The sequence below is a fragment of the Corvus cornix genome, chromosome 4, assembly GCF_000738735.6.
Source record: "Corvus cornix cornix isolate S_Up_H32 chromosome 4, ASM73873v5, whole genome shotgun sequence".
Lineage (NCBI taxonomy): Eukaryota > Metazoa > Chordata > Aves > Passeriformes > Corvidae > Corvus > Corvus cornix.
In genome coordinates this window covers 46534406-46558793 of record NC_046334.1, presented here as the reverse complement: position 1 = coordinate 46558793, position 24388 = coordinate 46534406, and the positions used below count along the sequence as shown (strand labels likewise).

At 41.1% G+C, this 24388-nt stretch overlaps 1 long non-coding RNA gene across 1 annotated transcript; it reads right to left on the bottom strand.

The window, feature by feature from the left end:
• Positions 1 to 5104: 5104 nt before the first annotated feature.
• Positions 5105 to 23762, bottom strand: LOC120409977. Its single transcript, XR_005601877.1, has 3 exons — positions 23542 to 23762; positions 10586 to 10754; positions 5105 to 8697 (listed from the first exon to the last, which is right to left on the bottom strand). It is a non-coding gene; the product is annotated as an uncharacterized LOC120409977 (long non-coding RNA).
• Between the last annotated feature and the right edge of the window lie 626 nt (positions 23763 to 24388).

Genomic DNA, 24388 nt, shown 5'->3' with positions numbered 1-24388 from the left:
AGGGAAACCTATTCCTTTCTCTCAAAGAAGAGGGACACAGACAAAATTCTAGGTGTTACAGTATGCATGGTTATTGAGAAGCTGAATTTAAAAGCAAATACTGGGTTTGCACTGCCAAGTTCACTGTCAGCCTTTATTCACTGCAGCAAGTCCTAAGTCCTATACACCAAATAATCTTTCTGGCCTTGCTGACTGCTCACTCTGGACAGAGGCTACTTGCTACAGAGCCAGTGAATTACTACCATTTGTTTTACAAAGTATGTAAGAAGTGCTGAGTTCACACATGGCGTTATTTTAGAGGACCACACCTTTTCATGCGGTTAATTTTGCCCATACATCTGGTGGGGCATTGCAGCAAAGACTGTATAATGGAACTCTGAGGGTGGTTTCTGGCTTCTGACACTTTGAAGCTTCTTGGTCTCTCCCAAGAAATAATTCACTGTGATGGCCTGTCTTAGGTAAAAAGGAGGAAAGAATCTGCTGTACAAGTGCAGCTTTTTTTACTCCTTATACTATTCTTAGTATTTCCAGTGGTCTCTTTGGCGTATTTCCCCGTGAACACTTGTGCTGAATACTGAGAGGATGAAAACAAGCTCTGAGTTTTGTCTGCTGGTTTAATTTTTGTCAAAATTCCTCTCTCCACCCCATTTGCCTTGTTCAGCTTCCAATGTCACGTCCAGTTCTTTATCCTCTCCTACACATGGGAGCTATTGTTGCAGCTTGTTTATTCTTTCTCTAGGGTGTGTGTGGGTGAGTGTGTGTATGTATGTGACGTGTTTCCTTTCAAGCCCACCTTCACTCTTTAAAACATAGATATTTGGTCTCCTCCCTCTTATCAGCAGCCATCCTTCCAAAACTTCATTTTTCCCACCCTAACACAAGAATGGTGAATTAGACTTTGCAGATAGATAGCCATTTGAATCCCACTTCACATGCCTCTGTTTGACCTTTGGCTTTGAATGTCGTGTGGTGGCCACCAATGCCCTTTGCCTGGTCTGGCACTCTCCTGGCCAGCCCTTGCTCCTTTGTGACTCTGCTTCTGTAAAGTTCAGTTCTGTCTCCTTCTCATGTTGTCCATTTTTATTGGATTTGCATGGTAAAGTCTTGATAGCAGCGGGGTACAAGGGTAGCTTCTCTGGGAAACTGCCAGAAACTTCCCCCATGTCCAACAGACGCAATGCCTGAGGGCTCCAAGACAGACTTTCCAAGGCCAAGGCTGAGCCCATCAGTGATGGTAGTAGTGCCTCTGGGATAATATATTTAAGAAGGGGGAAAATATTATTGTGCAGAAGGAATTGCGCCGGGGGAAGCAACTCTGCAGACACCAAGGTCAGTGCAGAAGGAGGGGCAGGAGGTGTTCCAGGTGCTAGAGCTGAGATTCCCCTGCAGACCATGGTGCAGACCATGGGGAGGGATCTGTGTCCCTGCAACACATAGAGGTCCATGGTAGAGTAGAGGTTCGTCTGAAGACCCTGGAGGACCCCTACACCAGAGCAGGTGGATGCCCTGTGTAGACTGTGACTCTGTGGGAAGCCTGAGCTGGATCACCTTTGCTGGTAGGACTTGTGACACCATGGAGGGCCCGCATTGGTGCAGTCTGCTCCTGAAAGACTGCAGTCCATGGGAGGGCCCATGCCTGAGCAGTTCATGAAGATCTGTAGCCTGTGGGAAGGACCTACCACAACATCAAGTTCAGTCTTGTTCTCCCATGGACTTTGGGACACCTCTTCTCCTATCTCCATTTTTGGCTCTCTTCCATTTCCCCCAGAACTGCCTTTGCTCTTACCCACATGTGATCCTTTGCTTTGCCCAAACTGAGAATCATCCCATCTTCAACACAGTCCCAAATCTTCACAAAGTGGCTTCTGTCCTAGGAAGCCCATCCCCCTTTTGCTGCATATTATTCTCAACATATACTTTGTCCTGGCAGGTGCAGTATCATTAATTACTGTAAATATGTAGTTTGGGCATATGCTGAACCTGAGTCTGATTTTTAGTGGATTTGAATTTCGTCGTCGATTGTGATTTCTGTGGGATTATGCTAAGTCTGTAGCAGGAGCACACATCAGCACACTCCTATGGATCAAGACTTGAGGAACACTGCAACATGTTGAGAAAACTTCAGTCTGACTGAACAGAGACATCAGAAAACCCATAACGGTGAGAAATTGAAAGAGCTGGTTTCTCTGCTGATTTATAAGAATGATTCTCTAGCATTTTATAAAATGTAAACCCTGACTGAAGATGTTAGGGGTTAGACTGGTTGTAACAATTTTCTTGTTTTGAGATGCTCAGGTTATGTTGGAGGGTCATCCTTACACCATTCATTTTTCTCTCTGTGAGAGGTCAGAGAAGAATTTCATCTTATATTGGCTTCCACCTCCAAAGAGCTACCAAAAACATAATTCTTGTACTGGCTAACAAGGTCAAATCTATTGGTATAAGGTAAGGTGGAAGGGTCATCTCATAGAAACAGACAGATAAATGAACAGAACAGGATTCCTTAGGAAACTAGGCTGAAAAAATAAGAATGACTTGGAATGACAATAAAATGATCTATCTTCAGCACTTCGATTTGTGTACAACTATTTTGAGTGTTGCCTTCTTAGTATAAACTTCTTGGAACAGAAATGTCCACTTATAATTCCAAAGAGCATAGCAGAATCTTTGCGTTCATTAAACAAATGGAAATATAACAAAGTTAAATATTGGTCATTTTCAAGTATGAGGATTTCCAGTTAAATGAGAGACATCAAATATTTTAAGGTCAAAGCCACTATAAAATCCCTTTTTTCTTTAAGATTTGAAAATTCTTAAAACAATTATTGGTAGTTTAGAATTACATTTGTGTTGGATGTCAGTTTCTAATTCTGTGCCCCAGATCTTGGACTTGGAGCAACTCGCTTTGATCAGTCACCGATGTTATTTTGAAACATATTTTGTTGACTTTCTTCTCTGTCAATGTTATCAAGTCTTTGCATCTCATAAGTGCTGGGCTTGAGATCTTCAAATCAAAAATATTTTAAATACCTGGTATAGTAGCAAGAAACGCACAGCTATTCACCAGGTATGGTGAATATCGAATATTCAGAAAGTCTAACTTTCAATATTTGATAGCCTAAAAATATCTGCTTTGTTGAAATGATTGATGGCTCTAGCCTGAGAAGTGTATCATGTCTCACACCCACTGAGTTCAAAATATTACAGCCAGCTACCTCCCAGCTGGACAGGGCCTTGAGCAATAGTGGAATAAATCATGGGAAAAGCCCCGCTTTTCTGGAGGATTTTTTAAAGGTATTTTTCCTTGTGCAGCATTAAGAAGCAGGTTGTGGGGCCAGGATGTACTTGATCTCGTGGCAGGATTGCATCATCGGAAAAGAGAACTCCTTGTCAGAGCTTGGTTCTGTATGGGTTTCAAATGCACAATATAGCTGGTGGCAGAGGTTCCATCTGTAAAATATTTCTTTCTAAGGAACATTGGGAAAATAGGGGAAACAGTTTCCTAATGACTGTGTTAAGTCAAAGTAGAGCCTGGGTCCTGATGGAACGAAATCACAACTTAGGCATCAAAACTAATGGTCATTTTAGGAATTTACTGAAAAGAAAAGCCTTAAAAGTTTATGTCATAATGGTCATAATATATACTAACATTTCAGATGCTATTTTATATGATGGACAGAAACCTAGTCAAATTTTGCTTGCTTTGCAAGCAGTTTATACCTCTGGGATATAACCCAAGAGAAGCACAGGGGAAAACTGCCTTGCACCATAATTCATGTCTTAAAATTTTATTTGGGGGACTTTGCTTTTGACAGAAAGGAACAAAATTGTTTACTTTCACTTAAGAGGAGTTCTATACATAAATTACATAGATGGAGAATTGCAGTATATTTCTGCTTCCAAATTCTGATATAATCAGGGAGTAGCTGAACTTTTTTCAGGCTTGCACCAAGGTAAATGAGAATAGCATAATATCACTCTTCTGGTTGGTCATTGTTAGACATACAGTCATCTTTTTGTATTGATTTGTAATACATCCTTATATGCAACACTACTGCTGGCCTGAATCTAAGGGTTTGGATTCTTATTTCAGGTTTAAAGTATTGTTGTGTTAATCTAAGTTTACTACGTTTATTGCCTGGGCTTTAAGCCTAAGGTTACTACAACTCTTTTAAGATCATGTAATTTTGAGAAAATCCATTAATAAAACAAGAGCTATTGATTAGACAATTGCAAATTAAAATGGTGAAATGAAAAGTCATAATTACAACCTGAATCCTGTATCATTTGCAGATGCAAATGGTCCCCTTTTATTTTCACTCATTATCTTACCAAAACTACAGATGAAAATATATAAAACTTAAATAATAAAACTGTGAACCTTATACAACTAAGTCTACTTGGCATTATTACAATGCATCAAATTGCCTAAGTAAAACTACCAATAAAAAATCTGTGCCACTATAAACTACCACTATGGATACGTGCAAGCCTTCCCTTGCTTATAACAATCCAGGGGAAAAAGTATATGGGAGGTCAGACAGGTACACAAATGAGATTGCCTCTGAATTAGGCGATTAGTACTTATGTGAATAACTTTGCCTGCCCCAAAAAATCTGCCTGTCAGATCTTGTCTTTGAATTCTGTTCTGCAGGCACGAAATGGATACTTCCTCTCCAAATAAATCCTTTTATATTCAAACAAACCAGAGCCTGAATGAGGAGATACAATCAGGGCTCTTTTAACAATAAAACCATTAGTCCTGCCATATTTCTGCTGGCTCAACAAACAGCTGAGTGGGATTTATTTGCTGGCAGATGGAGGTGACTAATGATATAAGCAGAACTTTTTTGCATGGGCAAGTTCCAAATGTTTAGCTATATGGTGCCTAGCAGGAAAGGCAAGAAGAATCAGATCCACAGGTTAAAAAAGTACCATTGTTTCTAATTTAGTGCTTTGCTCAGTGGTTTGTTATTTTTCTTTACATTTTGTTTTAGTCTTTTTTTGTTATTGATTTTTTTGAGGGGGTTGGGTTTCTTTGGTTTTGTGTTGTTGTTTTGGGGGTTTTTTGTTTGTTTGTTTTAAATTTGTTTTGGGGTTTTTTGTTTGTTTGGGGTTTTTTTTTGGGGGGGGGAGGGTAGGTTGACTGGGACCTAGACACATCCCTTTAGGCAGTGTCTGTTTAATACAAATTCAGGGACATGTATCCATCCCCAGTAAAGCTGCATGCAGTTACTCTGAGAACAAAAGAGAGAGTGTTCTGATGAAATAGCTCTTACTTGGTTTGGCTAAAAGATCCAGAATACATTACAGAGACCACCAACTTTTATTGACTATACTAATCCTGCTCAATTCAACCCCTCGCATAAGAGTGGCACCACAAAATTTGTGAATGTGTCAATTAAAACAGAACACAATGAGATTTCCTGTGGTGATCAGACATGTCCACACAGAACTTGAAACCTCTAAAATGAGTCAATCTCCATGAACTGTGCTGTTTGAACCCATTTTGAAGCCCCCACAGCCTTCTTATCTGGTATTTGATTCTGAGGCTTGAACTGACTCTGCTTACAATTATTTTTGGAGACTCCGGAAGCTTTTAGTCTTTTATCCAGAACCTTTATTCTTTCTGTCAGCAGATGCCAAGCACTTTCCTCAGGGATGTCCTATTTTCTCACATGATCAAACCACCCTTTCAATGTTCCCCAGGAGAAGCCCATTCTCCTGAGATACTGCCCAGATCCTCTGGAAGAGTGTCTTGCTGCTCTTCAAAGGTGCAGTTGATTTGGGACTCTTCAAAGACCATGTCACTGAAATCATTCCCAGGGCATGCAGGGCTCCTCCGTGCTGGGGAGGCCGCCCCATCCCTGTCTGTGGGAATCCGCAGCACTGGAACAGTGGGAATGAGAGAACCTGGAATCCAGCCCTGTGGTAGGATTGTGGCTCATTATTTTCTGGTAGTGAGCAGCCACCCTGCTCTGCACACTGACCAGTGTAATAACCCATAAACATTTACGGATTTTGGAAACAGAAAAATTGTTTCGAACCTGAGATGTAACTGTGTACTGTGGACTTGCTTACCATGGTGATTATAAGAACTGCAACTAATTTCACTAGGACTGAGGTTAATGGTGCACATGTACTTTATTTCTGCCCTCTTGAATGTGAGCATAATGTCTATTGCTGATGCTTCACAGACAGTTCAAACCATTGTTTTTCTTGGTTCTGACCTTCTTTAGTTCCCTCATTTTTGAGCTCTTGTTTCATGTGGTTTAAGACAACTGTAATCAGTTTGATTAACATGTTGGAAGCACTTACATTGCAATGAGTTTTGCTTTGTGGCTCAACTCCTGTGTGTCCTGAACTCACTTTTGTGCATTGCTGATATAACAGCTGCTCTGTGGGATGATCCCTGTATTTTCAGCACCTATGTGTGCAGCTGAAACTGTGCTTTGATATTCTTGAATATTGTGCTTTCAGTGTTTTCTTGATTAGGAGATTAGGGAACATAAATCTACAGGCATATTTGTATTTTCATCACATCTTTATGAAGGAAATAAATCCTCCCTGCACAAACTGATGATAGATTTTAAAAATATCCCTCTGTTCTTCCTCCTCCCACCATTTATCAGGGTGCCTGTCATCATAAAGTCTGTCATCATTAGACATTTTATTCTATCAATGTTAATTTATGATTTGGATTTTCTTTGAAGGATTATTTGGCAGATTATTTTTAGCTGTTTCTTGTTCATTTTGAACTGGGATCCATATCAGCCTAATTTTTTGTGCCTAAATTGCACTTAAGTTTACCCAAATACCTTCCCTTCCTCTATTCTCCTTGGCAAATCATTTGTAGTGTCCCCTAATCACTGGCTAAAGAGTCTTACTTGAGATGAAACAGCATAAGATGTTTTATTTGGGGTTTTTTTGCTATATACTTTTCTGTTCTCAAGCTGTCTCTCAAGTTCTGCAGAAATTCTATCCTTAAGTGATGGAAGAACTTTGTTTGATTATACAAATTTACATTCCTATCTAGAGAAAAAATATACCAGTCTATATTGAAGCTTATTGAATTTTATAAGTATTTTTCCATTTCCATTGCATTTTTGATCCAGCTGTGAGATACAGATGGGAATTTTCAATTTCCCCATGTATCTGCACTTTCTTTTTAGGGTTATAAACCTATAGTCTTCCTGAGGAAAATAAGGTCTTATCTTGTGTATTTTTTAATTTGAGGAAATAATTGAAAACCTTTGACTTTTTTATAGCTTTTCCTCATAAACTGACTCTGTCATGTGTCATCTGAAAGTGAACCCTTCCTAAAGCAAATGACCCAAGTGATGACTTTGGAGAAATAAGCATATGGCAGCACAATGAGAATTCTGCAAATTTTATTTACCCTGGAAAGCAAGTCCTTAACGAGTCAGAGTCCTCCTTCCCAATTTATTTGTTTAGACATTTGTGGTATTCCTAGAATGACACTAATTGATAAACCCTTTAATTTCTTCCTCGAAGTCAGATCAATGGACTTAAATTAGAACAAAATCCAGGCTCTTTTAAGTGAGCACAGCCCAGCCAGCAGATACGACACACACCAGCCTTTTAGGCTAGCCCTGGGCTGTTACCTCTCTAGCTCTGGCTGTTATGAGATGAGAGCCCCTCAGTCTCCCATAGTAATGCTGTCTCAGGGAAGATTTCTTATTCACAAGGTAGAGGATGGCTCTGTGGCCTGTTACAGGGAACACTGCAAATGGTGCTGTGCTCAGTGTCACTAATTAGGCAGTCAGGGCACTACACAAGGAGATAAAATACCCCATGAAATTTGTTGGAAGCATCATTTTACTGCACTACTAGACTTGTTTCCCTTTCTGTCTGATGTGAGTGCAGTATTTTCTTCTTTTGTTTCAAGGAAAGTGGAAAAGCTCCACTAGGCTAGTGCATGGTACTCTAATAATAGTAGAATTTCATTTTTATGTGAAATCTTCAGCTGATACTATTGTCTCCAGCCCTAAATTTCTGGTAAAAATTAAATGCAAAGAGAACAGTTCAAGCAGCCTCTCTTCCAGTGCAGAGCATCAAGTATCCTGAAGGTCCTGAGAGCATCAGGAATAACTCAGTGAGTAAGGCTGGAAGTACCATGGCAGACCTGATGTGTCTGGGGAAGAGCTCCATGGCTCCAGCACCTCTGAAACACAAAAATGCACATTTTGCTCTGTGTGGTGTTTTGGGGTAGAGAGATGGACCTGAATCTCTGGTGTGCCCCATGCTCTGGTTAATCTGCTTTGTCTCAGTCCTGTTTCAAATAAGTAACCCTGAAGGTACAGAAATACTTAAGGGCAGTTGGAATCTGTGTCTGCTGCTTGTTTGCAAATGCACAAAGGAAGGGCAGGGCTGCAACGAGGCCGACCAGAGCAGGAAGGGCAGGGGTCCTTTACAGCCCTGAAACTATTTTGTTAAGAGAGAAGAGTGACTCAGAGCCAAGTCCTCAGCTGGAGAAAGACTGTGAGATCCATGTTGTTGCAGGGAAGTGGAATGACCCTTGATGCCAACAAGGCTGCCTGTCCCAAATGGCATGTGTCCAGTTCTGCTGGTGTCTCCAGCCACAAGGCACACCTTTGATGAATGCCATGGGCCCCAGAATAATTTGCTTTGGTTCCGTATCGCTTAGAATCAGCCGTTTCTCATGCTCACTTGATTCTACAGAAAGGAGGTAAAAACAGTGAGTAGAATATATGGCTGAATGAAATAAGGATAAAATCTGCCTGACTTCGAGCCTCAGGTTTAAGACCCAAGAGACCAACAAACAAACAAACAAACAGAGTTTCAGATATAGGTTTGCATGAGGCTTTAGAATCTTCAGAGTTAAAGTAGAAGACATCTGTGACAACAAAAAAGACTATCAATCCTTATCAGTGGATACCATATATACACATAAGGAATGATTCCTCAGCTTGTACTGATTGTACCTCTTTCCCATTGCAGATTGCAGATACAGGTCTACATGCCTTTGCTCTATCAGATATGCTCAACGTTCAGTTGTGCTGGGTTCTTGTGGTTGCTGCCCCAGTCACCGTGTTGTCAGGTATTTCTAGATTTATTTGGCATGTTTTGCAGTTTGAGGAGCTTATACACACATGTGGGATTTAAGGGCTTTGTTTAAAACTTTCAATGTAATTTAAACAAAGGACTTATACACTAAAAAGTATAAACAGCATACTTTTTGGGCTCCAGGTGTTTCCTGAGGGAGGTAGTGAGAACCTAGCAATGTGAGATTGCACACAACCACACAACCCAGTATTGCACCTGGGCCTGGCTCCTACATGATGGTAGGTATATTTCAAATCTGTTTTAAAATCCATCCTTCACAGAGGCTTCTTATTCTGTACACATGCCTGGCCTTACAATTGAAAAGCAGTGCGGGGGTGATGCATAATAAACACACTAATTGTTGAAGTGAGGGTTCAATAACAGCGTTACAGAAATAGAGGTAGAGCTGATACAGATATCGTAAGAAAAAACCCCCAACAATTATAGATCTCATCACAGAGTGTGTTAGAAGTCCCGAACCATCTTCATTTGGAACATTCATGCTATCAAAGACAATTAACAAAACTAAACCATCAAAAATAAAATTACTGAATTCACTGATTAAACCATATAAACCATAATATTGCAGTGTGTCTGCCTCATAAAATTGTTCCTGCATAGGAGCTAGCTATTGGAAATCTTTGAACTTAGAGAAATGGTCGTCATTGTTTTCCTGCTGACTGTAGGCCCTTGCTCAATTTTCATGAGTAAACTAAAGCTTTAGGGCAGAAATCTCAATGTGTCATGCCCAAAATCAGTATTTCCCCTTCTCAGCTGTGGGAAGTAGGCTTGTGGAGGAGTTAGGTCACTTGGCCAAGATCTCAGAGGTCTCAATAGCATTGCTAGGAACAGAAATGAGATCTGATTCTACTCATTTTTATACGTTTCTATGTGACTGTTTTAGAAGAGGTTTAGAGACGTCTTCGCTGTTTTTATAGCAGTGGAATGTGCTGCGAGAGCAGCCAAGGCAACTTTATCCCACAGCAGCTCTTAGCTTTGGTGCACCTGTGTTTAAGCCCATATAAACCTGAAAATAATAAAACCTAAATTTTGAGTGCTTGATCTGAGACATGTCAGTACTTTGTTATCTTTATGAGCCTCAAAGTGTCCCAGCTTGTGCACCCGAAGGGATAACTGAAAAGAGTTGGGGAAATGGTGCAGAATGAAGTCCTATCACCTGCAGCAAGAGCATTTACAAGCCAAATTTCATGACTGCTTTTTCACATTCAATGAATTGTAGCAATGTTGAATAGGATAACATAAGCTAATTGTAAGATACTAAGCTAGGAAAACTCCAGTGTGGCATGGAGTTGAAAATAATGGTATATATCAGCATTAAAGAATAAGGTTTATTAAAACCAATTTTTTATGCTAATCAGAGTTAAGTAGTGGATCTGCCACGTTTACTTATGTGTGACAAGCTGTAGCTGAGCTAAAGACTCTTGAGCACTGTACAAAAAAAAATTGATATTTTTGTTTAAAGAAAAATAGTCCAAACCTGAACTCTTTAGGAATCCAACATCTGTTTCAAAAAGGGGTTGAAGAGGTTGCCCCCCAACCTTGTCCCCCGCAGGCTGGGAGAGGAGAGGAAAACAGGAAGTTTTATTCATCTTACTTTCTCAGTTTTCCAAGTTATAGTCTCCAGCTGTTTCCATCAACTTTGTTTTCTGGAAAAAAAAAAGAAGTAAGAGAGAGAAAAAATAGGTCTATAGAGTTCTTTAGCTATCTTTAAGTGACTCTTTGTTGAAACTTGCATTGCATTTTTCAATAATTCCAGAGTAGTTTTCTTTCTTCTTTTCCCAAAACAAACATCTCTTAGCCAGCTTCTCCTCAGCCTGAAAAAAAAAAGAAATAAAAGCAGCAGGCTATGGGTGAAGGGAGAGGAATGGTGTCTACAGCAAGAAACATGGCCACGCAATGTCAGACCTCGAGTGTGTCGCAAGTGGCAAGTGAAAGCCTACCTTGAGGCAAACAGCAAGGCTGCCTTCCACTTTGCCTCAAATCAACAACATTTTACATAACATTTCCAGATAAAGGTTGACCATAGCACTTAGCAGTTAGGGGCTGATGGGCTGGTATTTTAAGTGGCACTCATCAGTACTCTGCAGGGCAAGTTCTCCCAAGTATCTCCATTCCCAGAAATGCATTAGCCCACATGGACTGTAACATGTAGAAAACTCTACATGTTTTCAAGCCATCCTTGATGAGGCGGTTGAAACAAATCACTGCTGTTCCTTTCCCTCTTTCTTTGCAGCTCAGGGAAGTGAAACTATTGGGTGTTTTTCAGACGGTGTCTGAAAGTAACTTTCTGAACTAGAGGGGTATACTCTGCAGAGGTGCCTTTCTGTTTTGCAAGTCCAGCACAGGTATTGGGGACATGTGGCAGGAGGTAAAGCAGCAAATCATATTTATAGGCAACTGATATTCCAGTGTTAAGATCAAATTATGAATAGCCTTGGATAAAGATTTTAATACAGTATTTAATGCTTTGTCTTGTGTTTTGTTGTTTTCTGTTTGTTTTTTAATGCTTTGTATTAGTGTGACTATCATCCATACAGGGTGTTTACACAGTTGGAGATACAATGCCAGGTTTTATACAACCAACTTTTATTCATATTGGAGATAGACCTATTCTTCTCGCCTGAAATATTTGCTGGCTTTCAGTCACTTAAAAATTTTTGAAACATTTACCATTTCAATGGTAAGCATTGCTTTAGACTGATTTCTCCTGGAAAATTTCTGTAAAATTTTTAGATGTTGCTGGGAATGAAATAATGGGAAAATAGTCTTTTGATGATTAAAGATTTTCTAAAGGAAAAGTGATGAGTTTCAAGTCAAGGTCCAGAACAGGGGCCTGATGGGAGAAACTATGTACAACTGAATGAGCAGCTGTAGGTCTGCAAAGGGAACTAAATCTGTATGAGAAGAAATGGGACTGGCCAAAGGAAAAGATAAGGAGTTAACAAGGCTGAGAGAATAAGGGGCTGGTGGAGAAATGAGCCAGGCTTCAACATGTGTGTTCCAGCTCCCTGGTAGCGGTATCTGACACCTATCATCATTTTCTGCCATGCCATTAGCCAAACTGCAGAGATCGGTGAAGTACCTTTTAAAGGCTCCATCTACCTCCTGGTAGCCCTTGTGAGTGGCAGGACAATGTCAAATATGGGGATTTGCTCCTGTTTTTGAAAAACAAGCAAAACACATGCCAATTGATTAAAGCATAATCAAGGATGAAAACTTTGGTACTTCTCATGTTTATGCAAGTTTTCTTTCATGACAAGGCTCATTCTGTAATCAGGACAGAGAGTTCCAGGAACTGAACATGGTTAAAAACACCATAAGACCTGTTCCCACTTCACTGGTCCCAGAAATGGGAAAGAGTATAGAGAATGAGACAGAATTTAGCAAGATAACATATGGCAAGGGGGTGATGTTCTACCCTGGAGAATTGGATACTCTCCCTTTTTCTGTCAAACAGCTCCCATGTGGTGATAGCTGAGTCACTCGAGCCAATCTTTTCAGAAGCTGTCAATAACTTTACATTGCTTTTATTCTTAGTGCGGGACTTGTAGGCATGCTGAACTTTCTCAGCTGCAGCTGAAGTCAGGGAAGCCATGCTCCAAACACAAAATAGTATACAAAAAAAATCTGGTTTGGGGAATTTAAAATCGTGTCCAACATGGTTATGCTTGGCCTTACTCTTCCTGGGACTCACCAGTTTTCAATATGAAGGGATACTTGCAAGCCCATCACTTTGAAGTGATACTGTGCAGGAAGTTCACTGTGAAGCTCTGTTACGGCAACCAGGGGTACTGTCTTCAGAGCAGGTTTTGAACATTGTGCAGGAAACAAGGCAAGCATGAGTTATGTTGAGCTGCAAGAAGAAAACAACCTGCTCATCTCACTAGCATGCCATCTTTTCTGCACAGTGTAGGTACACCAAAGACATGTCTGTATATAGGATTTGCTGAGTCCTGCACATGAGTCATAACACCCCCTGTCACACTACAGTCTTGGGGGAGTGTCTGGAAAGCTGCGCAGCAGAAAAAAACCTGAGGGTGCTGGTGACAGTGGCTGAACATGAGCCAGTGTGTGCCCAGGTGACCAAAAAGGCCAATGCTATCCTGGCCTGTATGAGCAATACCACGGCCAGCAGCGCCAGGGCCCCCTGTACTTGGCACTGGTGAGACAATACCTCAAGTTCTGTGTTCAGTTCTGGGCTCCTCACTGCAAGAAAGACATTGAGGTGCTGGAGTGAGTCTAGAGAAGGGCAATGAAAATGTGAGTAGTCTGGAGCAAAAGTTCTGTGAGGAATGGCTGAGGTAGCTGGGGTTGTTTAGCCTGGAGAAAAGAAGGCTCAGAGAAGACCTTACCATTTTCTACAACTGCCTGCAAGGAGGTTGCAGCCAGGTGGGAGTTGGCCTCTTCTCCTGGTTAACAAGTGACAGGATGAGAGGAAACCTTACGCCAGATTTGGATTGGATATTAGGAAAAATTTCTTCACCAAAAGGTTGTCAAGCATTGGAACAGGCTGTCCATCCAGGCAAGTGGTGGAGTCATCACCCCTGGAGGTATTTAAATGATGTGCAGATATGGCACTTGAGCACATGGTTTAATGGTGAACATAATGGTGGTGCTGGGTTGACGGTTGGAATTAATGATTTTAAAGGGCTTTTCCAATCTTACCAATTCAGTTGTTCTAAGATTGTCTGTCTGCCATCTACAAATTACCCCAAATTCTTATCTCACTAACTGTATTCCATGAACATCTAGTAGATCAGAAGGAGTATAAATGAGGAAATAGACAGTTTTCCCAGTTTAGTCAATTTCCTGAATGGGAAGACAGAACCTTTTTCACTTGCATTTCGAAAAATCAGACTGTCAGTATCAGGGCAAGTGGTCTCTGTCCCTTTCCAGGTCTGACAGTTCCAGCATTTTCTCAGGACCCATTTTGACAAAAAACAAGGGAAGTACAAGATGAGAAAGATGCCACTGAAAAACACACTCACCAGCACTCTGCCCTGCACTACTGACTCCAGTCCCATTACATGACCACTTCACCAGCTTGTCTGAAACCCTCTTGAACTGCAGCTCTTTCAGTGTAACAGCAATGGGCTTGTTAGAAACATAATTGACTGACTGCTGAGCTGGGTGTGCTCTTTTAGGGGTAAATAGAGCAATAATATTGCTTTTCAAGGTGACTCTGTGTAAACTTACGTGAGCTGGGTAAAAATTTAAATAAAACCCCTGGGTCATAGGGAGTTCCAGCCAGGAGAAATTTATGTTTTCTGAAATGAGGTTCCTCTGATGCAATCCCATTTAATTGCAAAGAAAGTACAAAGGCCTCTTTTTCTTCACACCGAAAGAATTGCAGAAAAGTCATGGCCTCTGTTTACAGCTCAAGTCTATTTTCCATTAAACACTCTAAAAGCTGTTTTTCCCTTTTTTTCTTAGCTTTTCTCAGAGGCACAGTCCTGGCCCTTGTTATGTCTGTGTTGTTGGCTTTTTCCTTGCCACCATCTGTCTCTTCTTTTGATCTCTTTGTCTCTCTAACATAGACACCCAACTGATCACAAAACAATGGCCAGTAAAACCCTTCCACCCATGTGCCTTGCAGGTGCTCTTTTTTTGGACAGGGACGCGTGCTGGTGGTTGGAAGGAAAGCTATGGTACTTCCAGATATCTGCTCTCATAATAAACTTAAGTGTTTCTTACAACTGACCATTATATAGGTAACTTTCACCCTGATTTAGAGAGATTTTACCCTAAGGGCTAATGAAACTGTTGAAGAGAAATCAGATTGTTTCTCAGCAGCATTGAGAAACATTGAAAGCACAGCACTTAAGGCTGTACCAGAGAGAACAAAGGTTCTCTCATCTTCCTCTGGTTACAGTCTCTGTGCTTCATCTACTTATAAACTTGATGCTTTTTGTCAAAGCTGTTCTGACTTAGAAGTTTGAAGAAATGCACTTTATGCATGTAAGCATTACCATACTTCTTTTACATTCATTGCAAAGTTAAATGTCACTTGTCTTTATTTGCCTGTGAGTTTTCTGAGAAAATAATATCTAGGTGTAATATATTGTTTCTCATCAGCACTACTTTTCCTAGTTGACTCCTGAACTTTCTCCAGTGAATTATGGAATCACAGAATTGCTGGCTAGAACTCCTTGTGGAGTTCTCTGGTTCAACCTCATACTCACAGCAGATGTATTGCTGAAGTGAAAGCAGATCAGCCACTGATTTGTCTACCGAGCTTTAAAAACTGTCAAGTATAGAGAATCCTTCGCTTCACTGGGCAGCCTTTTCCAGGCCTGCTCTGCCTTCCTTCTGGCAAAGCTTCTCCTAAGTTCCTGCCCAGTGCAGCAGGCCCCACGTCCCCAGGTGCCCTTGCACAGTAGGTGTGAGGCTCTGCAAGTGGGACTGAGCAATGACAAGGACAACGGTTCATACAGCATGGAGGTGCTGCTGAGGTTAAGGAGGTGTATGCCCTTCATCAAAACCACTTCCATAAAGAAAAAGACAGTCATTGTCAGAGGAGATTCTCTTAAGGGAAACAGAAGGCCCAATATGCAGACCTGACCGACTTAATGAAGTCTGCTGCCCCTCTGGGGCCTCGGTTGAGGATGTGAAGAGAAAGCTTCCTACACTGGTATGGCCCTCAGATTACCCAAGTATGGCCCTCAGAAATTATTGATTTTTCAGGTAGGCAGCACTGAAGCTGCAACAAGAAATCTGAGGGCAAACAAGAGAATCTTGAGAGCCCTGGGATGTCTAGAAGTATGTGACTGTTGTGTATAGGTAATGTTTGCAAAGTTTCTTGCTGGGCTCAGCAGGGAGTAACCAGCACGTGGCACTGTTTTAACTTTGACAACACAGACATGAAAGGGTCAGCTCATTCTAGCAATGGTCATGAGTGAGGGCAAGTAAAGAATGAAGAGAAGTCTCGTCTAAATCTCACTACAGTATTTTGCTGAAACATTCTAGAGTTTTAAAAATTTTCTAAAATAAAAAAAAACATAGTGTTAGATCCTTTCAAAGATAAGATAGATAAAACTATTCTGTTGGGGCACCAGGACAAATTACTAACCTGAAAAGAAAGTCTCTACTCTCTGTTTGACGAGCATACAGCAATAACCAAAATTAAGACCTCTTCACCTCCTCAAAATAGAAAAGTCAGACTGTTAATAATCAGATTTTTCTTTGGACTAGCCTAGTATCCAATACTTTTATCTGAGTAGATTTAGCAGATTCTTTCTTTCCATTTAAGTTCGAAAGTTTCAGCAGGCTTAGGTTTTTTATTTGAGTCAAAAGCACTCCTGGCATTCATTTGCTTATATAAGAATCTCATATTTGATTGGAAAGAGCAAAACAAAACATAGATGTGATGACAATTTCAAGACATCTCTTTCAAATAAGGGCTTTAATCCCACCAAGAGCCGATTCTTCGTGTACAAATAGAGTGAGAGTTCTCCAGTACCCTTCTGCAAACTCAGGGCTTAGGGTTCTGCTGGGTATTGGGCTTTTAGGCCAAACTCAGGATGTTTTAGGGCACAACTGGTTTTATCATTTTTCTAGTTTAGAAAATTCGACTTCTTCTGAAGTCTACACTTTTCAAAATGAACATTGTCAAACTGGAAGTTTCTTGGAAGAAAAATGCAATAATGATCCAGTCTGTAAAGTTTTCCTTACACTGAGGGATTGAAGAAAAAGTTAACAGATTTCCATCTTGGTCTCAAAATACTTACGTAAGTAAATTATTTGTTTCTGGGAATAGATGAAAAGTTATACAACAGCAGAAGGAGATTTCAGCTCTGGAATCTAATCCCAGAGAAGATTATGCTGGAAAAATGGTGCTCGTTTTTAATAGCAACATTCACATGCTGAATCCCTATTACTGGTGTCTTAGACATCAAGAGTTAATGTCTTTTCAATCACTGCACATTAGCAGCCATGGGTAGGGCCAGATGTAGGAATGACTAGTAGAGACTTTAGCCAGAAAATCAAAATAATAAGGTAGTTGCTTACAGCTTTTGCAGACTGACTTTCCTGCTGCTGCCTTGTCTTGTCCTTCTACTTACTTTCTACTGTCTCTTTTCTCTCCTGCCAGCTCCAGTTACTGCCTCTTGCACTGCTTCCTTGGCAACACCATCCTTCACTTCTGTTCTGGCTTTGCCTCCTCATTTCCCACACTCCCAGTAGCCCCATGGCTGCCTTTAAGTATTAGTTTGTGTGCTACTCTGTAATGCTCCTCGAGCTGCAGCACGAGATCTCCCTCCAGGCAGGCACACACATTGCTGGCAGGAACAGGCAGCCCAGAGGACCTCAAACAAGCTCTTCCCTGTCCATCTGAAGGCACAGAACAGTCCTAATGGCAGGATTTAAACTACATCAGCACTTCCTGTAGCTCTTTTCTACCATCAGTTTCAGACTACATCTGAACAGTGTGCAGAAAAAACTCTTATTTGGTTCTGAGTTAGGTATGAACAGTTTATGGGCATGTGGATTTGATGGACAGATAGCAACAGCATCTGTGGCTGAAGATCAATGGAGGTGGCTTACGGTTATGGCTATATTTTCCAGCTGTCCATTTAGAAAACACCACAAAAGTACCCTTCAGAAATTTGTTTGTGGAAAATAGGAGGGGTATCCAGGCACAGAAGCATAAGATGTTCTGCGATACCTAGTTCAAAGTAAGATTTTCTTCCGCCTTTATTTTAAACAACGAAACACTGAAAACAAATGGATACATGAGATGAAAAAGTACCCTCTGTGAGGTTTCAGCTTTGATAAACCACATTACAGAATCCAGGTCTTTCACCATATGGTGAGACCCGATACACCTTCAACATTTTGACTGTTTGTTTAGACAAAAAAATCAAGAATTTAGGCCTTGACAATATAAATACAGGACTGAAAATGTGTCACGAGAGTGCATTTGGCAAGTCTGTTGTTAGTATGCCTGCTCTGGTGTTTTATTGGCTCTCTGCTGCTGTGAACAAATCTGAAAAGGGAAAAAGATTTGGAAGCTAACTAATGAGCGTGAATGCTACAGAAAGGAAGTGAAGACAAAGGGCTATTGACCCTGTTCTCCCCTATTAGACAGCAATTAATTTTTCAGTTAATAAAACTGCTTCATCCTGTCTGATCCCTGTGGTAGAATTAGGCAGTCAATACTTGAGGGACCATGTTTCCAAATAACACCCATAGGGCAAGCCTTTTCTAGCCATCCTTGAGCCTTGTCTGGCTTTCCCCATTGTGGATTCCTTCATTCTGGTTTTAGGATTAGCCTTTGCCTAAATTGCCCATCTGGGTGACACTGAAGGATGTTGGCATTGTTGTAGGCTCTGTGCAATGCTGAGATAAAGTGGAAGGCTGTGTCTTGGAGCCAAAACTGTATGATGTGGATTTTCACCCCCAGAACAGCATTGCAACTGATTTCCACTATATAATGTAGTGTAATCACAATGTCGTGTATGCTTTGTCTGGAGTTGATTGTCCAGCTGTTGAAACAGTATCTTTTTTCATTAAATTAAACCAAACTGTAGCCAGCATCAACATCAACCTCCAAAAATGTAATGCTTAAGTCTTTTCGGCCAGATGCTGATCTCTGAAACACTGGTGTGAGTCTAGCGGAATTACAGTTTTACACTAATGTGAGATCAACAAGCTTATTTTGGGCCAGTGATCTGCTTTCACAGGTGTGCCTTATTTTAAGATGCCACCAAACTAGCTTCTCCCCATCATTCCAAAGCTGTTGAAGATTAAAGATAAGCTTTACTGGTAAACAGAGAAACAAAGAAAAAGATGTGGAACAAAGGTTTGCTTTCTGTCTCAGTTAAATGCTAGTTAAGGAAAAAACCATTTCTGGAACATTTCCTTTTTATCAATCATAGCAAAATAAAAATAAGCTGGCAGAGTACAACTAAAAATGCTGTTTCTTAAACAGAAAAACATTCACACAAGTTTAATGATAAAAACTTAAAGAACTGTGTTTTGTTCAGTCTTTTTTTTTTTTTTTTTTTTGCCATTGTGTGCAAATCTTCAGGTTTTATTAAAGAGAATTGATATAAGATTTATTCCATTGCACTCCCTGTTATCTTAGCTTGACTTTGCCATGAGAAGTCCTTGGGGGACTTGGTGAGAAACTTTAGTTCTGATGGGTTTTTTTGTCACAGACACTCAGCAACTGACGGGAGACAAATGGAAATAAACTGAAAAAAAGTGCATATCTGCATGGGAGGAGTGAAGGGCTCTGTTTTACACTGCTGTACCTCAAAAATAGCTGAAGGGAGTTTTCCAACAATTTCCACATACCATGCACAGCTCATCCCTGGACTAGGACCAAACATATAAAGGATCATTCCCCAAAGGAGAACTGGGGAGGAGGGGGTGCCTTTAAATGAAACGTGAAAAAGGATAATGGAAATCTGCCCATAAACAGAACTTTTGCATCCTGTGTTGAAGGAAATCCTGCCTTAAGGAAGCCTTTTCTAGTATGCAATAGCATTTAAAGCAAAGTCGCCAGGCAGCACTGTGCCTGCCTCACATCCTCTGTGTTTGCACTGAGCCCAAAGCTCCCACAGGCATGGGCTTGGCACATTTGGAACTGCACCAACCCAGTTGTGATTCCCAGGCATGTACTGGCTGCTGGAACCATCCTGGGGAGACACATCTGAAGCATGAAACAGCACCATGGAAAATATGTGTTACAGCCTTGGCTTGCATTCACCACCCAAGCTGGAGATCACTGGTCAAGAGTTTCACCTCTTCCTTGCTGTCCAAGATCATGCTCAGGCACTGCATGTGGGAACACTGATGCTCCCAGTGATCATCACCTTTTGCAACAGGCATTTCAAGCTTTATTGCCAGTTTACCAAAGCTTGAAGAAAATAGCATGAATCCCATGCACAAATTTTCTTAGCCAAGTACTGGGCTGAGAAAAGTATATTTGTGTGTCCGCAGTCTGAAAATAAATCGATTCACTTCAGTTGGGGGGGCTTGGGAAAAAAGAAAAATACCTTTCTATGTTCCTTGTAGAAGAAAATCCCCCATTTTCCTACTAGATTTTTATCAATACAGTTACATAATATGATTATGTATTTATGCATCAGCTTTTCCATTTTCTGTCATTTCAATAAAAACAAGCAAACAATGGAATCACTTAAGCTGTTAGTATTTGTAATTTAGTAACTCTTCCAGACAGGTCCCAGCATATTGCAAGGCAGCTTCATGTTTTGACTTGATGATTTCTTTTACTTCTAAAATGGTGTGAATTTTATCTGTTTCAGAACATGAGAAAAGGAGGAACTCATGTGCCTCCTCATTTCTTCCCACCCCAAAATCTTTTCTTACTTTTTAATTTAGCAACATGATGTGAAATAAATTAGTCTTGAATCCAAAAGCACAGTCTCATTGCTTTTAGCATGAATTATGCATTGCAGGTTCATATGTATAAATAGCACCACTAAAACCAAATTTCTTTCTGAGCCAAAACCCTTTAAGCAACAGAATGGATATGGTAGTCATGAAACAGTCCAGAATAACATGATATTCGAAATTCAAGCTGAAATTCCCTTCCACGTACATTAAAATTTTCACTTGTTAAAGTAAATGACTCCCTGTGTCATCTTTATTCTGTTTTATTACCTTTCTAGTAATGCTGTAAATAGATACCTTGGCTAACCTCATTCCTGTTTCCTAGAGAGGCACATGCCAAGAAGACCTGGCTGACAGTAAATGCTGCGCAGCAACTTACCGTCATTGATGGGAATAGCTGGCCAGCTAGTGATCTCAATGATTCATGTGCAAATGTCAATGGCTCTGCCCAGGCCTAGTTTGCAGTATTCTTTTGTTGCATATTTTCATATAGAGTCCCTCTTGCCTGGGATAAACAAACAGAGCAGCACACTCCAAAAGCAATAGGGAACCCAGCCTAAAGAATGAGACTGCATATAAAACAAACTCTAATGAAAAGTAACATGTCAAGGTAGTATTTTTAATTCAAATATTTATTATGTATTTGTGTTGTAGCTTTGCTTAAAGGCCAGGGCTACTTTGTGCTAACCATTATTCAGGCTTAAAAAAAAAGCCTAAGCTTCAAAGGCAGGCCTGTCTGTCTCTACATTTACATTTGCTGGTTTTATATCGCTCATTTGACTTCAGAATATCAAGTCTCATCCACCTCCCTTCCCTTCAGACCTAAAACGTCAAGAGCTCCAATTCAAATCTTCTCCTGGATATTTATAGCTTACTAAATGAGATGCAGGAAAGGATTATAACTCAGACTGCAAAATTCTGCCTTCAAAAGTGAGGAAATGCCAGATTAAATACGTAATAACAATTCCGTTCTCTTAGGTATTATAAACATTATGATATAAGGTATAATTTTTCCTTTCCCCTGACAACCTTGCCTCATTCACTGCTGGCAAACGAAGCAGTGAGCCATGGCTCAATATTGCCTTTGATTAAGGTGGCTGAGTGTATGTCATGTGCCTCCTTCACTGCATGCTAGTCAACGTCCTGGGTGAAAACTGGACATTTTTCTCAGTTTTCTGAGGTGCTTCTTGAACATTCCAAAGTTGTTCACGTTTTTGTTTTGTTTTGTTTTCAGAAAATCCCTTTTTACATTACAGGCAAATATGATATGTGGGCTGGAACACTTCTCTTGCCAGATGTGTAAATAGCGGTTACTTTCATCAGAGAAATAGAAATATCAGGGAAACTGAGGTAGCTTTCCAGGATCTGAAGGCAAGTATGCCCTCAGAGCACATGCTTCTTTCTCTTCCATGAAACTTCTGCACCAGTCTTCTTGAATTTCAGCTTTAACCCACCTTCCTCTATTTGTTTCCCTCATCTTCCTTCATCAGGCATTTCATGATGGTTCAAGCACCTTTGGTTTTTAAGTTTTCTTCTCTGAGCTCTCAGTCCAGGTGACAAATCATACTCCTCACCACCCAATCTCTCCCTCTGCCATTGTCATGGCTACAATTGACATCTGCAGGAAAAAAAATGTGAGTGGAATTTTGACAGGAGGGCTCCAGCGCCTTGAGGGCTGCACCCGATTTCCTGTGGTGCCCTTAAAACCAAGGTCTGGGATTGAAAGTGTAGTTTATTGGCATCCAACTAACACTCCAGGACAGGAGTGGCCTTCTTGCAGGTATTCTTTCCTCCTTGTAAAACTCCCACCTTTTCTGAGGAATACTTGACAACAAATTGTCAAAGAACAAGCTGTCAACACTCTCCAGTGTTGTAAAATAAGCATTTCCTTGCCCTAAACCACTTCACAGAATTATCAGGGCCTATTCCAAGATTTGAGAAAAAAAAAGACAGTTTTCTAGATTATTGCATAAGAGTTGGAGACTTGTCATCTGTGTTTGAGAGCATTTTACCATGTGGTGATCTGCAGGTGCTGCTGTAAGATACACTTATTTGCCAATGCTATTTTTACAGTAAAAAAACCCAATGAAGTAGCATATATAATAGAAGAACAGCAGTGGGAAGTCTGCCAGGGAGACTGTCCGCCTGGGCATGCCGCAGCTCTGCTTACAATCCACCACCACCATTTTTTAATCTAGAAAAACCTTGACACAATCAAGTTACAGATGAAAATAATGCTGCATTTAGAGCTGCAATTGCACCAAGACTTTCAGTGCTACCTGTATCTTCTGTAGGACAGGCTGGAAAAACAGTGCTTTGTAATACATGTAACAGAGCAGGTATCAAAGTGAGCATTTAAAGAAACAGAAATCTTGTGGAGTAACCCAGATCTCATGCAATTCCTTGTTAAAGACGCATGAAGAAGAAGTGGCACCTGAAGCAAACGTGGGGGAATGAACCACCAGTGTGCTCTGGTTGTGATAGCCCTGAGGTGGTCTCTTCTGCATCTCAGTGTCTGCTGGGTGCACCTTGGTGATGTGACTCTAAGCAACATCACGGGCTGGCCAGAGGAGCAAGACAGCTCCCATTGGGTCCGTAGGTGCTCAAACAGATAGTCTCTCAGTACATTCACACATTTGGAAAAGTGTTTGAGAAATATCACTGAAGTGTCACCTCTGCTCTAGCTAGTGGTTTGTTACTGCAGAAAGAGTGCATTTTTAGAAAGAGGCGGCTGACCCGAGAGACACAGCACACTGAGTTAATGTAATAGTCAGATTGCCTTTGATTACTATTGCTAAAGATAAAAGTATTGTGAACTGAACTTATATTTGCTACGCTAAAAACATTTGAAACCATTGCAATTGTGACGTAGGTTTTTATATGAAAAGCCAAGACACGACAGGTCCCTTGGCTGCTGTGTGTTCTCCCTTTCCAGATCACTGCACAGGACCAAGCCAATGCACTGCACGTCACCCTGTTGCCCCTACCAAGCATGAGTAGATTCCCACACAGGAGAAACCTCCGAGTGGTTTCACAGCGATCAGGTTTACAAACTCTCTGGACGGTTTCCCCTACCTGCGTGGCTGCGCTTCAGCTGTCGGGCTGTTTCGCCCCGGCAGATCTTGGTGCTCCGCAGTGACCAGCCTTGCTAGGACTCCGCAGCCCTCTCCGAGCCACCCCGGCGTGTGACGGCAGAGGGCAGCAAGAGGCAAAGAAGATCCTTTCACAAATTGGGTCAAATTCCATTCTCTGATATTTGCTCTTTGAATGCAGTGCCTGCGCAGGCTGCCCGCGGTTCCTGGGCTGGATCCCCAGCTGGCGGGCGGCAGCGGGCTCGGGGCTCGGCTGCGCGGCCGTCCCGGCGGGGCGATGTGCTCCACGGGGCCATCGCAAGCCCGGACGTGGCCTTGCACGTGTGCACCTCACCAGGTGGGTTAGAAAGGGAATCATGCTGGTTTTGGACACTTTGCCGAGTTACAAGAGTGCCATATGGCATTTTGTCATGCTCGTGTTGAAAAGCTATAAAAATCCGAAATTAGTTATGCTTAGCTTTCACCACACAGCAAAATGTAGCACTTACTTTAACTATGAATAAATAATTTCTTATATAATGATGAGGGCTGCTGGGCTGCATTCCTTTCCCCTGTACTCTGCAAATCTCTAAAGAGAGGTGTATGTTTGGAAAATGTTTTGTACTGAAGGCCAAAGCAAAAGGCTCATTGCTACTATGTGATTTTTAAGAAATGCTATTTTTTTCACTACAGGCTCATAGAAATGCACTTTTTTTTTGCTTTCTCAGATAGTGTTTAGATGAAAAAACTCTGTAGTAATGCAGCTTTCCCTTCACTCTTCTGCCAGTATGTACCCAAACCAGGTGGTTTCCGTACAGGGTGGGAACCCAGCTGCAGGTGTCCTCTCAGGT